The sequence below is a fragment of the Pongo pygmaeus genome, chromosome 14 (genome assembly GCF_028885625.2).
Source record: "Pongo pygmaeus isolate AG05252 chromosome 14, NHGRI_mPonPyg2-v2.0_pri, whole genome shotgun sequence".
Taxonomy (NCBI): Eukaryota; Metazoa; Chordata; class Mammalia; order Primates; family Hominidae; genus Pongo; species Pongo pygmaeus.
Window position 1 is genome coordinate 103,507,587 of NC_072387.2, and position 13,843 is coordinate 103,521,429.

General features: G+C 37.4%; 1 protein-coding gene across 1 annotated transcript in view; it reads left to right on the top strand.

Annotated features, from left to right (window-relative positions):
• GPC6 (glypican 6) overlaps positions 1–13,843 on the top strand; it is a 1,194,386-nt gene that overhangs the window by 456,643 nt on the left and 723,900 nt on the right. The window lies entirely within an intron of this gene.

The following is a 13,843-nucleotide window of genomic DNA, read 5'->3' on the forward strand; positions in this document are numbered from 1 at the left end:
TTTAATGATTGCCATTCTAACTGGTGTGAGATGGTATCTCATTGTGGTTTTGATTTGCATTTCTCTGATGGCCAGTGATGTTGAGCATTTTTTCATGTGTTTTTTGGCTGCATAAATGTCTTCTTTTGAGAAGTGTCTGTTCATATCCTTTGCCCACTTTTTGATGGGGTTGTTTGTTTTTTTCTTGTAAATTTGTTGGAGTTCATTGTAGATTCTGGATATTAGCCCTTTGTCAGACGAGTAGGTTGCGAAAATTTTCTCCCATTTTGTAGGTTGCCTGTTCACTCTGATGGTAGTTTCCTTTGCTGTGCAGAAGCTCTTGAGTTTAATTAGATCCCATTTGTCAATTTTGGCTTTTGTTGCCATTGCTTTTGGTGTTTTAGACATGAAGTCCTTGCCCATGCCTATGTCCTGAATGGTAATGCCTAGGTTTTCTTCTAGGGTTTTTATGGTTTTAGGTCTAACATTTAAGTCTTTAATCCATCTTGAATTGATTTTTGTATAAGGTGTAAGGAAGGGATCCAGTTTCAGCTTTCTACATATGGCTAGCCAGTTTTCCCAGCACCATTTATTAAATAGGGAATCCTTTCCCCATTGCTTGTTTTTCTCAGGTTTGTCAAAGATCAGATAGTTGTAGATATGTGGCATTATTTCTGACGGCTCTGTTCTGTTCCATTGATCTATATCTCTGTTTTGGTACCAGGACCATGCTGTTTTGGTTACTGTAGCCTTGTAGTATAGTTTGAAGTCAGGTAGTGTGATGCCTCCAGCTTTGTTCTTTTGGCTTAGGATTGACTTGGCGATGCGGGCTCTTTTTTGGTTCCATATGAACTTTAAAGTAGTTTTTTCCAATTCTGTGAAGAAAGTCATTGGTAACTTGATGGGGATGGCATTGAATCTGTAAATTACCTTGGGAAGGATGGCCATTTTCATGATATTGATTCTTCCTACCCATGAGCATGGAATGTTCTTCCATTTGTTTGTATCCTCTTTTATTTCCTTGAGCAGTGGTTTGTAGTTCTCCTTGAAGAGGTCCTTCACATCCCTTGTAAGTTGGATTCCTAGGTATTTTATTCTCTTTGAAGCAATTGTGAATGGGAGTTCACTCATGATTTGGCTCTCTGTTTGTCTGTTATTGATGTATAAGAATGCTTGTGATTTTTGCACATTGATTTTGTATCCTGAGACTTTGCTGAAGTCGCTTATCAGCTTAAGGAGATTTTGGGCTGAGACAGTGGGGTTTTCTAGATATACTATCATGTCATCTGAAAACAGGGACAATTTGACTTCCTCTTTTCCTACTTGAATACCCTTGATTTCCTTCTCCTGCCTAATTGCCCTGGCCAGAACTTCCAACACTATGTTGAATAGAAGTGGTGAGAGAGGGCATCCCTGTCTTGTGCCAGTTTTCAAAGGGAATGCTTCCAGTTTTTGCCCATTCAGTATGATATTGGCTGTGGGTTTGTCATCAATAGCTCTTATTATTTTGAGATACGTCCCATCAATACCTAATTTATTGAGAGTTTTTAGCATGAAGGGTTGTTGAATTTTGTCAAAGGCCTTTTCTGCGTCTATTGAGATAATCATGTGGTTTTTGTCTTTGGTTCTGTTTATATGCTGGATTACATTTATTGATTTGCGTATATTGAACCAGCCTTGCATCCCAGGGATGAAGCCCACTTGATCATGGTGGATAAGCTTTTTGATGTGCTGCTGGATTCTGTTTGCCAGTATTTTATTGAGGATTTTTGCATCAATGTTCATCAAGGATATTGGTCTAAAATTCTCTTTTTTTTGTTGTGTCTCTGCCAGGCTTTGGTATCAGGATGATGTTGGCCTCATAAAATGAGTTAGGGAGGATTCCCTCTTTTTCTATTGATTGGAATAGTTTCAGAAGGAATGGTACCAGCTCCTCCTTGTACCTCTGGTAGAATTCGGCTGTGAACCCATCTGGTCCTGGACTTTTTTTGGTTGGTAAGCTATTGATTATTGCCACAATTTCAGCTCCTGTTATTGGTCTATTCAGAGATTCAACTTCTTCCTGGTTTAGTCTTGGGAGGGTGTATGTGTCCAGGAATTTATCCATTTCTTCTAGATTTTCTAGTTTATTTGCGTAGAGGTGCTTGTAATATTCTCTGATGGTAGTTTGTATTTCTGTGGGATTGGTGGTGATATCCCCTTTATCATTTTTTATTGCATCTATTAGATTCTTCTCTCTTTTTTTCTTTATTAGTCTTGCTAGCAGTCTATCAATTTTGTTGATCCTTTCAAAAAACCAGCTCCTGGATTCATTAATTTTTTGAAGGGTTTTATGTGTCTCTATTTCCTTCAGTTCTGCTCTGATTTTAGTTATTTCTTGCCTTCTGCTAGCTTTTGAATGTGTTTGCTCTTGCTTTTCTAGTTCTTTTAATTGTGATGTTAGGGTGTCAATTTTGGATCTTTCCTGCTTTCTCTTGTGGGCATTTAGTGCTACAAATTTCCCTCTACACACTGCTTTGAATGCATCCCAGAGATTCTGGTATGTTGTGTCTTGGTTCTCGTTGGTTTCAAAGAACATCTTTATTTCTGCCTTCATTTCGTTATGTACCCAGTAGTCATTCAGGAGCAGGTTATTCAGTTTCCATGTAGTTGAGCGGTTTTGAGTGAGATTCTTAATCCTGAGTTCTAGCTTGATTGCACTGTGATCTGAGAGAGAGTTTGTTATAATTTCTGTTCTTTTACATTTATTGAGGAGAGCTTTATTTCCAAGTATATGGTCAATTTTGGAATAGGTGTGGTGTGGTGCTGAAAAAAATGTATATTCTGTTGATTTGGGGTGGAGAGTTCTGTAGATGTCTATTAGGTCTGCTTCGTGCAGAGCTGAGTTCAATTCCTGGGTATCCTTGTTGACTTTCTGTCTCGTTGATCTGTCTAATGTTGACAGTGGGGTGTTAAAGTCTCCCATTATTAATGTTTGGGAGTCTAAGTCTCTTTGTAGGTCACTCAGGACTTGCTTTATGAATCTGGGTGCTCCTGTATTGGGTGCATATATATTTAGGATAGTTAGCTCTTCTTGTTGAATTAATCCCTTTACCATTATGTAATGGCCTTCTTTGTCTCTTTTGATCTTTGTTGGTTTAAAGTCTGTTTTATCAGAGACTAGGATTGCAACCCCTGCCTTTTTTTGTTTTCCATTTGCTTGGTAGATCTTCCTCCATCCTTTTATTTTGAGCCTATGTGTGTCTCTGCCCGTGAGATGGGTTTCCTGAATACAGCACACTGATGGGTCTTGAGTCTTTATCCAATTTGCCAGTCTGTGTCTTTTAATTGGAGCATTTAGTCCATTTACATTTAAAGTTAATATTGTTATGTGTGAATCTGATCCTGTCATTATGATGTTAGCTGGTTATTTTGCTCATTAGTTGATGCAGTCTCTTCCTAGTCTCGATGGTCTTTACATTTCGGTATGATTTTGCAGTGGCTGGTACCGGTTGTGCCTTTCCATGTTTAGTGCTTCCTTCAGGAGCTCTTTTAGGGCAGGCCTGGTGGTGACAAAATCTCTCAGCATTTGCTTGTCTATAAAGTATTTTATTTCTCCTTCACTTATGAAGCTTAGTTTGGCAGGATATGAAATTCTGGGTTGAAAATTCTTTTCTTTAAGAATGTTGAATATTGGCCCCCACTCTCTTCTGGCTTGTAGGGTTTCTGCCGAGAGATCCGCTGTTAGTCTGATGGGCTTCCCTTTGATGGTAACCCGACCTTTCTCTCTGGCTGCCCTTAACATTTTTTCCTTCATTTCAACTTTGGTGAATCTGACAATTATGTGTCTTGGAGTTGCTCTTCTCGAGGAGTATCTTTGTGGTGTTCTCTGTATTTCCTGAATCTGAATGTTGGCCTGCCTTGCTAGATTGGGGAAGTTCTCCTGGATAATATCCTGCAGAGTGTTTTCCAACTTGTTTCCATTCTCCCCTTCACTTTCAGGTACACCAATCAGACGTAGATTTGGTCTTTTCACATAGTCCCACAGTTCTTGGAGGCTTTGCTCGTTTCTTTTTATTCTTTTTTCTCTAAACTTCCCTTCTCGCTTCATTTCATTCATTTCATCTTCCAGGGCTGATACCCTTTCTTCCATTTGATCGCATCGGCTCCTTAGGCTTCTGCATTCTTCACGTAGTTCTCGAGCCTTGGTTTTCAGCTCCATCAGCTCCTTTAAGCACTTCTCTGTATTGGTTATTCTAGTTATACATTCTTCTAAATTTTTTTCAAAGTTTTCAACTTCTTTGCCTTTGGTTTGAATATCGTCCCGTAGCTCGGAGTAATTTGATCGTCTGAAGCCTTCTTCTCTCAGCTCGTCAAAGTCATTCTCCATCCAGCTTTGTTCCGTTGCTGGTGAGGAACTGCGTTCCTTTGGAGGAGGAGAGGTACTCTGCTTTTTAGAGTTTCCAGGTTTTCTGCTCTGTTTTTTCCCCATCTTTGTGGTTTTATCTACTTTTGGTCTTGATGATGGTGATGTACAGATGGGTTTTTGGTGTGGATGTCCTTTCTGTTAGTTTTCCTTCTAACAGAAAGGACCCTCAGCTGCAGGTCTGTTGGAGTACCTGGCCGGCCATGTGAGGTGTCAGTCTGCCCCTGCTGGGGGGTGCCTCCCAGTTAGGCTGCTCAGGGGTCAGGGGTCAGGGACCCACTTGAGGAGGCAGTCAGCCTGTTCTCAGATCTCCAGCTGCGTGCTGGGAGAACCACTGCTCTCCTCAAAGCTGTCAGACAGGGACATTTAAGTCTGCAGAGGTTACTGCTGTCTTTTTGTTTGTCTGTGCCCTGCCCCCAGAGGTGGAGCCTACAGAGGCAGGCAGGCCTCCTTGAGCTGTGGTGGGCTCCGCCCAGTTCAAGCTTCCAGGCTGCTTTGTTTACCTAAGCGAGCCTGGGCAATGGCGGGCGCCCCTCCCCCAGCCTCGCTGCCGACTTGCTGTTTGATCTCAGACTGCTGTGCTAGCCATCAGCGAGACTCCGTGGGCGTAGGACCCTCTGAGCCAGGTGCGGGCTATACTCTCCTGGGGCACCGTTTCCTAAGCCCGTCGGAAAGGCACAGTATTCGGGTGGGAGTGGCCCGATTTTCCAGGTGCCATCTGTCACCCCTGGAAAGGGAACTCCCTGACCCCTTGCGCTTCCCGAGTGAGGCAATGCCTCGCCCCTGCTTCGGCTGGCGCACGGTGCACTCACCCACTGACCTGCGCCCACTGTCTGGCACTCCCTAGTGAGATGAACACGGTACCTCAGATGGAAATGCAGAAATCACCCGTCTTCTGCGTTGCTCGCGCTGGGAGCTGTAGACCGGAGCTGTTCCTATTAGGCCATCTTGGCTCCTCCTCCGAATGTACCATATTTCTGAAATTATGTTCCCAGATTTATTTCCCATAATTTAAGAAATTTCATGTTCAGTCAAATTCATTTTACAATATTTGAAACTATTTTAAGAAGTCAGCATTTGTTTGATGACTATTAAAATCACAATCACAATGTTTGAAGAAAAGTATACTATAATTAGTTTTTATTAAGTCATATAATTGTTTAATTACAGTTACATTGACAATGAAATGAAACACTATTGATAGTGAATGGCCTGCTTGGCAGTCTCTTATATTTGATAAATAAATATTATTAACTGTAAGATAATTCTAGGAACTGTTCGTTAGTTCCTGTGCTAACAGTTACTACATTTGCTTTAAGATTATGGATCGTTAGAAAATATAGAAATTTTCCTTCTACCATCTTATATTTTAGTACTTATTTTCTCACTTTTTTTTCAGTTCAATTTTTCATGAGGAAAGCCTTTTCTTCATTCAGTAGAATTTATAAAGATCAGGTGAAGCAAATATTTGAAAATTTGTATTTAATTTGAAAATATGTATACTCTGTTCAAGACCTTAGTTTTCTCTATATTTATATAATCAGTAACACATAAAATTTCTCTTCTTACATCTCTCTTAATTTTAATTATTTCATGAATTAAGTGAATAAAAGTACTCTATCATTTACTTTTACTTAAAAGCAACTTTGAATGGGTCACTTTGTATTAAAAGCAAATTTGTGTGGGTCAAATACTTGTTACCTAGCCTGGTTTCCATAAATTCTATTGAACAATGATGAATCTTTTCTTGCTAAAAAGTAGATTTGAAAAAAAATAATAAAGGAGTATGTAATAAATAGCAAGATAGAAGAGAGGAAATTTCTGGCCTCTCTTTTTCTGCTAGATCGTTAGCATCTTCAAGCCTGGGTGTACATTGTTGGGCTAATCAATAGTGACTAGGGTGATACACTAGTCAAGGGCTCTCCAATTGCTTTAAATTGTTAACAATTATACATGTATCACTAACTTACATAAGTCTTAGTGCTTTCACATAAATAACAATCAAGGCAATTAATATGTTTAAAACAGTAAAGGTAGTTTAAATAATTAACTTATGTTTTTACAGATGATCATCAAACTCTATGAGAAGCTATTGATAAATAGTAGTATGCTCTCCAAGGCCAATCTGTAGTTTATTCTTAATGTGTCATTCATATATATATATGGATATATATATATGTGTGTGTGTGTATGTATATCTGTGTGTGTGTGTGTGTGTGTGTGTGTGTGTGTGTGTGTGTGTGTGTGTGTGTAGGGAGACAGGCTCTTATTCTGTTGCCCATGCAGTGGCATGATATTAGCTCACTGCACCTCTGTCTCCTGGGCGCAAGCAGTCCTTCCACCTCAGCCTCCTGAGCAGCTGGGACTACAGGCATGCACTACTATGCCTGGCTAATTTTTTGAGTTTATATTTTTTGGTAGACACAGGGTTTCTCCTTGTTGCCCAGGCTGGTCTTAAACTCCTGGGTTCAAGTGATCCACTCACTTTGGCCTCCCAAATTGTTGGGAGTGAACCACTGTACCCAGCCAACATATTATATTTTGAAAGAACATTTTTCTTTATAGTTTAAGAAGCAGAGCTTAGGAGCACTGAGAATTAGTTAAATAAAATTAATTGTTTCATGCCGACCTTCTATAGATTTCTAGTAAACTTAACTACATATGGAAAAATTCACTGTATTTAAGTATGTATGTAATTGAATAAGCTTTTATTCTGTTAAAACTCTATACAACTCTCATTGAAATATCCATAAATGTTTCAGCATGCCTGATAGAATTATACATCATTTATGAATGAGAAACAGCAACACATCTGATTTTTCCAATTCTCTCTCCCCATCTCTTGCTCTTTTATTAATCTTTTTGAAATAAAAAAAAATGCAACATTCTCTGTTAAGAACTCTGTAAATTGTGGCTGGATTCTTTTTACTTACTGCACAATGTTTCTCTTTATCTGCATAGACAGGGCCCTGAAATGCAATGTGAAGTGGTGAATAGAGCCCACGAGGCTTGCCTTCATAGATTTGCTTGATGATATGTTTATCTGGGTGAGAAATTGGTTGTTGAAAATAAGGATTTCCTTATAGTTCATTGCCTATTTCAAAATATATTTTCCTGTATAGCTTATTGTATGTTATTCAAAAGTTTCGTATCTCTTTCCACAAAAACGTATTTTAAAATTGTGCTCCAGAAGGAACACAAATTGAAAAGCAGCAATCAAAGTTGATACCTGGACTCTACATCAACTGTTGAAAGCTGTTGAAAGTGGTAATGTTCACAAAATGCCTTACCCTTGCAAGATTACCTAATCCAAGGCTGACCAATGTGATTAAGCCGAGTTACACATCACTGGAGGCCTTGTGCCAGATGCAGGCTTCAGAAGAAGAAACTGAGTTGTGTTACTGTCACCGCACAACTTTATTGAAAACAAGGCAGTGTCAGCACCTTTAGGTCCTACTCTCAGGCAAACATTGGAGATGACATTGCTGAAGCTTCAGTTGCCTTTCTTTTTTTGACTTAACTAACACTTGATATTCCCCAGGATCAGCCTCAACAACATTCACCTATGTTGTCATTCTTACTGGGCTTTGACCAAAATCTCAGTTGTTCTCAATTAGCCTGTTGTGAAATAATAAAAAAAAATTCACATCTCTATTCTGGAAAATGATGAAAAAGCCATCCTTGTAGTTCTAATCATAAACTTCCTCTTTAGAATAGAATCTCATAATATTAAATAAGTTTTCTAACTGCTCAAAAACGATGCATATGTGAGTTAAATCTGTGCTAAAAGAATAATCAAGCTTGTTCAATTAGAAAATAGTCATAGAAATGAGTCCATGAATAAATAAAATTTTCTGAAATATTTAGCAATGAAAGTTTATAGAATATTTACTGAGCCTCCACTTTTTATTATAAAAATACTTCCTGAAATCACCCTAAAATATGTTTGCTAGCAGAATGAGAAATTGATTTACTTACTTTTTAAAATTGTGTTTCTCAGATTGACAGCAGTAGGTATAATGCAAATAACAATGTTCCATCATGTTTTTTTTTAACATTCAGTAAAAAGCACTTCTATTCATTTTAAAACCAACAAAATAGAGAATTGAAATGAACTTGAAAAACTACACATGAATATTAGAAATATTAAATATAATTTAAATATTTATTTCAACGTGTACTTTCAAGCATCATATAATCATTTGATGTATAAGGGAACAGTGATTTGAAAATAACTTTTATAAATACACTTTTGTTTTAGATACTAAGAAGTATCTTTTGAGTAAATTTTCTCTCAAAATATGTATTGGCACAATATTTCTTAGATTTTTAAAAATATATATTTAAACATTTCCACTCCAAAAATGCAAAATAGTGTAAGATGAAAAATGGATATTTAAAATATGCTTTCATTGATTTTCTTTTAGTAATCAACTCAAGCTTTTTCAAGCTATGTCAAAAATGATGAGCTCAAAGGCATTTTGGAGGTGACTCTGACATTGCTGATATTAATTGGTACTTTATTTTCACTTCTATTATGCTCTGCAGGTTTTGAACCTATTTTCCACCCATTTTTGTTCTTATAGTTAAAAGGTCGGCAGGAATAAACAAAGACGATAATGAATTCTTATCTAATTATGAGTATCATCCAGATTTAATCAGAAGAAAATAATTCCAGAAAATGTCTTCAAAATCAATTTAATGCAGTGTTTGCAAATATAAAAATGCTAATAGCATGTAGAAAGACTTTTGACATTTTTCCATTTTGAAATGTATTCCCAATACATGGAAATACGTGTTTTTAGGTTTGAGATAAGTCTCTGTGAACATGCTCTATTGAGATTATAATCCAAGAAAATGTTACATTTCTATGCTTATGATCTCTAATATGGCTTTTCAACTGGCAAATTGTGGTAAATGTGCTTGATAAGGCAGAAAGCATCATTTCCAACTGATGTAAATTTTCTCCTCTCAACTTCACAAACTTTGAATATTTAGAGTTTTGGTATTGCTTTTAACAAAAGTTAAAACTAAAATGTCATGAAAGCCATGGACAGGATGAAATAATCCACATACTAAATAAAGATAAGTAATGAAATTTAGCAATCTTCTTCTCAATCTTAGTCTAACTACTATTTGGACTATTTTAATACACCTTTTCTTGTTTTGTATAACTTTATCATTAGCTATGAAGGATAAGCAATTAACTCATTTATACTTTCTTCCCTCCCTCTTTTTTTTCTTTTTTTTTTTTTAAAAAAAAAAAACCAAAAACCAAAAAACAAACAACAGCAACAAAACTTTTACTGGTTGCCTCCATAAATTTTTTTTTTTTTTTAGGCAGAGTCTTGCTCTTTTGCTCTTTTGCCCAGGCTGGAGTGCAGTGGCAGGATCTCAGCTTGCTGCAACCTCTGCCCCCCGGGGTTCAAGCGATTCTCCTGCCTCAGCCTCCCTAGAAGCTGGAATTACAGGCACCCGCCACTACGCCCGGCTACTTTTTGTATTTTTAGGAGTGACGGGGGTTTCACCATGTTGGCCAGGCTGGTCTCGAACTCCTGACCTCAGGTGATCTGCCCACCTCGGCCTCCCAAAGTGCTAGTATTACAGGTGTGAGCCACTGCACCTGGCCACTTCCATAACTTTAAATGATATTTTTAAGCTGTATTTCTTGAGTCATCAACTTCTGAACAGTGTCTCTTGCCTTCCTGCTGTATAGCCCAAGGAATCCCTTTCTCCATACATCTTCTTCCTCTCCCAGTCCCCAATTTGTATAGGAGTGCTTGATGAAATCATCCCCCCATCACGTTCAGGCGATCAAGCTCCTTAGCATGACGTGCAAGGCCCTACTGATAATACCTGGCCCCAGCCTTCCCTTTGGATATCAGCTCTCACTTCCCTTCACCCATTGCCTTTTCTCTGGGCTCAGGCTTCTTGCTGGGACTCAAACATGAGAGACCATTATCTGATGCACTGGTCATTGGATGCACTGCTAGAGTGCCTTTTTATGGCTGTTTCTCTGGTATTTAGGATTCTGATGAAAGTTTCCTCTCTCAGAGCACTTGCTTTACATCCCTTCATAAAATAGCCATGCACCCTCACTCCTCTTTGTTACTACTCTGCTTTATTTTTTGCCATAACATTTACTACTATCCAACTTAATTCTATATCTGTTTTACTAATTTGATTACTTTTATCCCACTAATATGAATTTTCACATGGCCAGGCATTCTGTCAGTTTTTGCTGTTGAATCCACAGTTATTAGAGCAATACCTGACACAAATATCTGTTAGACAACTAATTAGCATAGTTTACAAAACTTAAATGCTGTTCTGTACTGTCAATTAACCCTCCATTACTTTGTCCATAATGTTAGTTACAAAATTTTAAAACTAACAAATAATGCTATGACTATATAAATATCATAAATTGCAGAGTCCTTGAGTGTGATTAGATCGTATGTTGATTAGATCATACGTAACACTCCAGAACTAAGTCTGTGCCATTCAAAAGAGAATGTTCTAAGCATCAAGATCAAATATCCCTTTTCTTATAATCCATCAACTGTTCAAAACAATAACATGCTTCCATCTTTATATTTATTTTATGATTATCATGTGCTGCTTTTATTTCCCATGGAATTTCCAACTGCATTTCATTTATCTTGAAAAATGAAGTGAGTGTGGCCTTCAACCATATCTCTAAAATAATCCGGTTCCTAATTATATTACTTGTCAGATGTCCTAAAGTGGAGAAACTTCTTTAAGGCATACTCTGAAGTTGTCGTCATTGACTCCTTTCTATTCATCCAAACTTAATTTCTCTTCTTCTTGGCTCTCACAGTTTCCACTTTGTTGGATTCTTTCTTCTTTTATTCAGCTTGAGTGCTTGTGAGCTATGCTTTGGATGACACACCTAATTAATAATGTCTTTATTTTGCCCTTGTATATGGTGAATGTTTTGCTTAGGAATGGCTTCTGGTTTGTAGTCCTTTTCCTCTAGACATACTCATTGTCATTAAGCATTCTTCGTTGCAATGAAAAGTCTGAAACAAATCAGACTCTTGTCCCTGTGGAGAACTGTTTTTTATTCTATGCTCTATGACTTTTTGTTTTTATCCTGGAAATGTTACGAGCGTGTGTTTAAGTGTATTTTTATTTTTGTTTGTTTTATCTATTCTGCTACTGCATGGGTCTTTTTTTTTTTTTCTTTTACTTTCAGGTTAGTGGGTTTCTGTTATTTTAGAAAACATTTTCCTTTTATTCCTTAGATTATTTCCTCTTCTACTTGCCCCTTGTCAATTACTGGATTGAGTAACCTTGTACATTTCTGAATTGATTGTCTATTCTTCTAAATACTCCTTTCACTTTAGAAAATATTTTTGCCCCATCTTCTGGGAGAAATCCTTTTATTTATTTACTTACTTACTTATTGATAAAATTCTTGAAAATTTAAAAACCAATGTATTTGGCTTTCACAGTCCTTTTTTTCCCCTCCCTCTTTTCCCTCTCTCCTCCCCTCTTTCCTCCTCCTTCTTCTCCCCTTCTCCTTTTTTTCTCTCAATGCAATTTTGGAGTTGGTGATTATATATCTTGACTTGTAATTGGAGCAGAACTACTCACATATTGGAACATTTGAGGTGGGTGGCTTCTGATATATTATGCATTGACTTAGGGAGAGTAATTCTGTGCTTCAAGAACTAGGAGAACTGAAAACCTAAAAGTTTCAGCACAACTTTTAATGGGAATGAAGTAGAATATCCAGCAGTCCATGAGAATTCACTGTTCAGCCAGGAGCTTGAAAAAGTAAAGAGTTAATTAGAACCCGGGAAAGACTGGCACAAGGGAAGGAGCCCAGAAGGATACCACATACTTTCCTATGCATGAGAAAATACTGACCCAGAGATTTCAACTCTCATTTTGTGCAGCCAAGATTGCAAAGTTTAAGTTGGCACATTTATCCATGGATAATAAATTTAAAAAGAGAGAAGGAAGCCAAAATATACAAAGGGGGAATTAAAAGATAAAAAGTAGCTTGTGAGGAAAGATCAAGCTACAGGCTACATGTAACAGGATGGCTTTCAATTTAGGGAAGGGTAAGGGGAAGTGGCATGGAGGAGTGTGTGCACATGCGTGGCTGTGAAAGAACAGGCACGCTTCTTCATCCATGTGAACCACTGTACAGAGACGTGGTCAGTCATACACAGAATTAAAGTGTCATCTTGCTAGACCCATAGTCCCAAATCATGCTTAATTTCCTTTTGCCCATATAAATATTATAAGATTATATAGGGAATATAAGTTGTTGAGTTTTTATAAATAATATTTTTCTTACTTCGGGTGTTTTTCCTTAGAAGTCTTTTTAGTGAATATAATTTACATAGATCATATGCTTTCTGTAGGAATTGTGGTAAATAAAATTATTTAAGCAACTATGGAGAAGTCCTGATTCTATTACTGTGGATATATACACTATACATTCAATTTAAAAAATGATTTTTTCATTGTTGCTAACAAGGGGAATACAAGCGTTTCATACCTATCACACTCTTCTTTTCTTCTTAGAGAAATCTTTCCTAATGACATTATTTTTTTCTTACTTACCTTTCCTTGGCATAACATAAGCTGAACAAACCTATGATCAGTATCAGGTAAACTCATCAAATGTGCTCCTGAGGGGGAATAATTTTAAAAGAAGGCATTAGCGCAAACCTTATTTAACCAGTTTACAACATCAATCCTCTTAAAAATCAAAGGAAAGACAAAAGGAAATATTTTCAGGTGTATAAAGATTACAATGCTCTTAACACTATATTAAGTCCAAGAAAAAAATGTGGCGCACAGTTATGAAAACAAAGCTGTCCAGCAAGACATGCCTTTTCTCTGTAGAATGAAACCGCTTCAGTTTCTGTGTTTTATGCTGAGGATTTACCCTAGCACACTGGCCAGTACATTATTTTATGATAGCTCACTATGACTGCATCACTTACATCCACAGAAAATGCCAGTCTTTCTTAGAGCAAATCGTTTCCAGTCAAGGCGGAAGGACTTCAAAGCAGAGTCAGTGAAAACTGAGATATAAGGATGTTCTACAGCAATAGCCCTGACACCAGTGTAAACCTACCCTTCTCCTCAATCTGGCATGTTTCTCTCCTTTACAGAAGCACTAACCCTGACCAATCCAGCAGCAAGACTTACAGAAATCTCCTGGGCTGCCTAAAATGGGGCCCAAGTGATTCTTGCTGCTCCTGTCTGACCTTTTTAAATGAGGAAAATATTGATTAGGAGTTTTTCTTTTTGAAGTATAGAATTAACACATTTTTGGTAGTGATACATTTTATAGTAAGACTGAGTGAGGTTTGATCTTACATTGTCCTTGTATTCTGCACACTTTTACTTGTGTGTTATCAGTTCTTCATTATGAAAACCCAGAGTTCAATGAATAATTCAAAAGCTTGATAT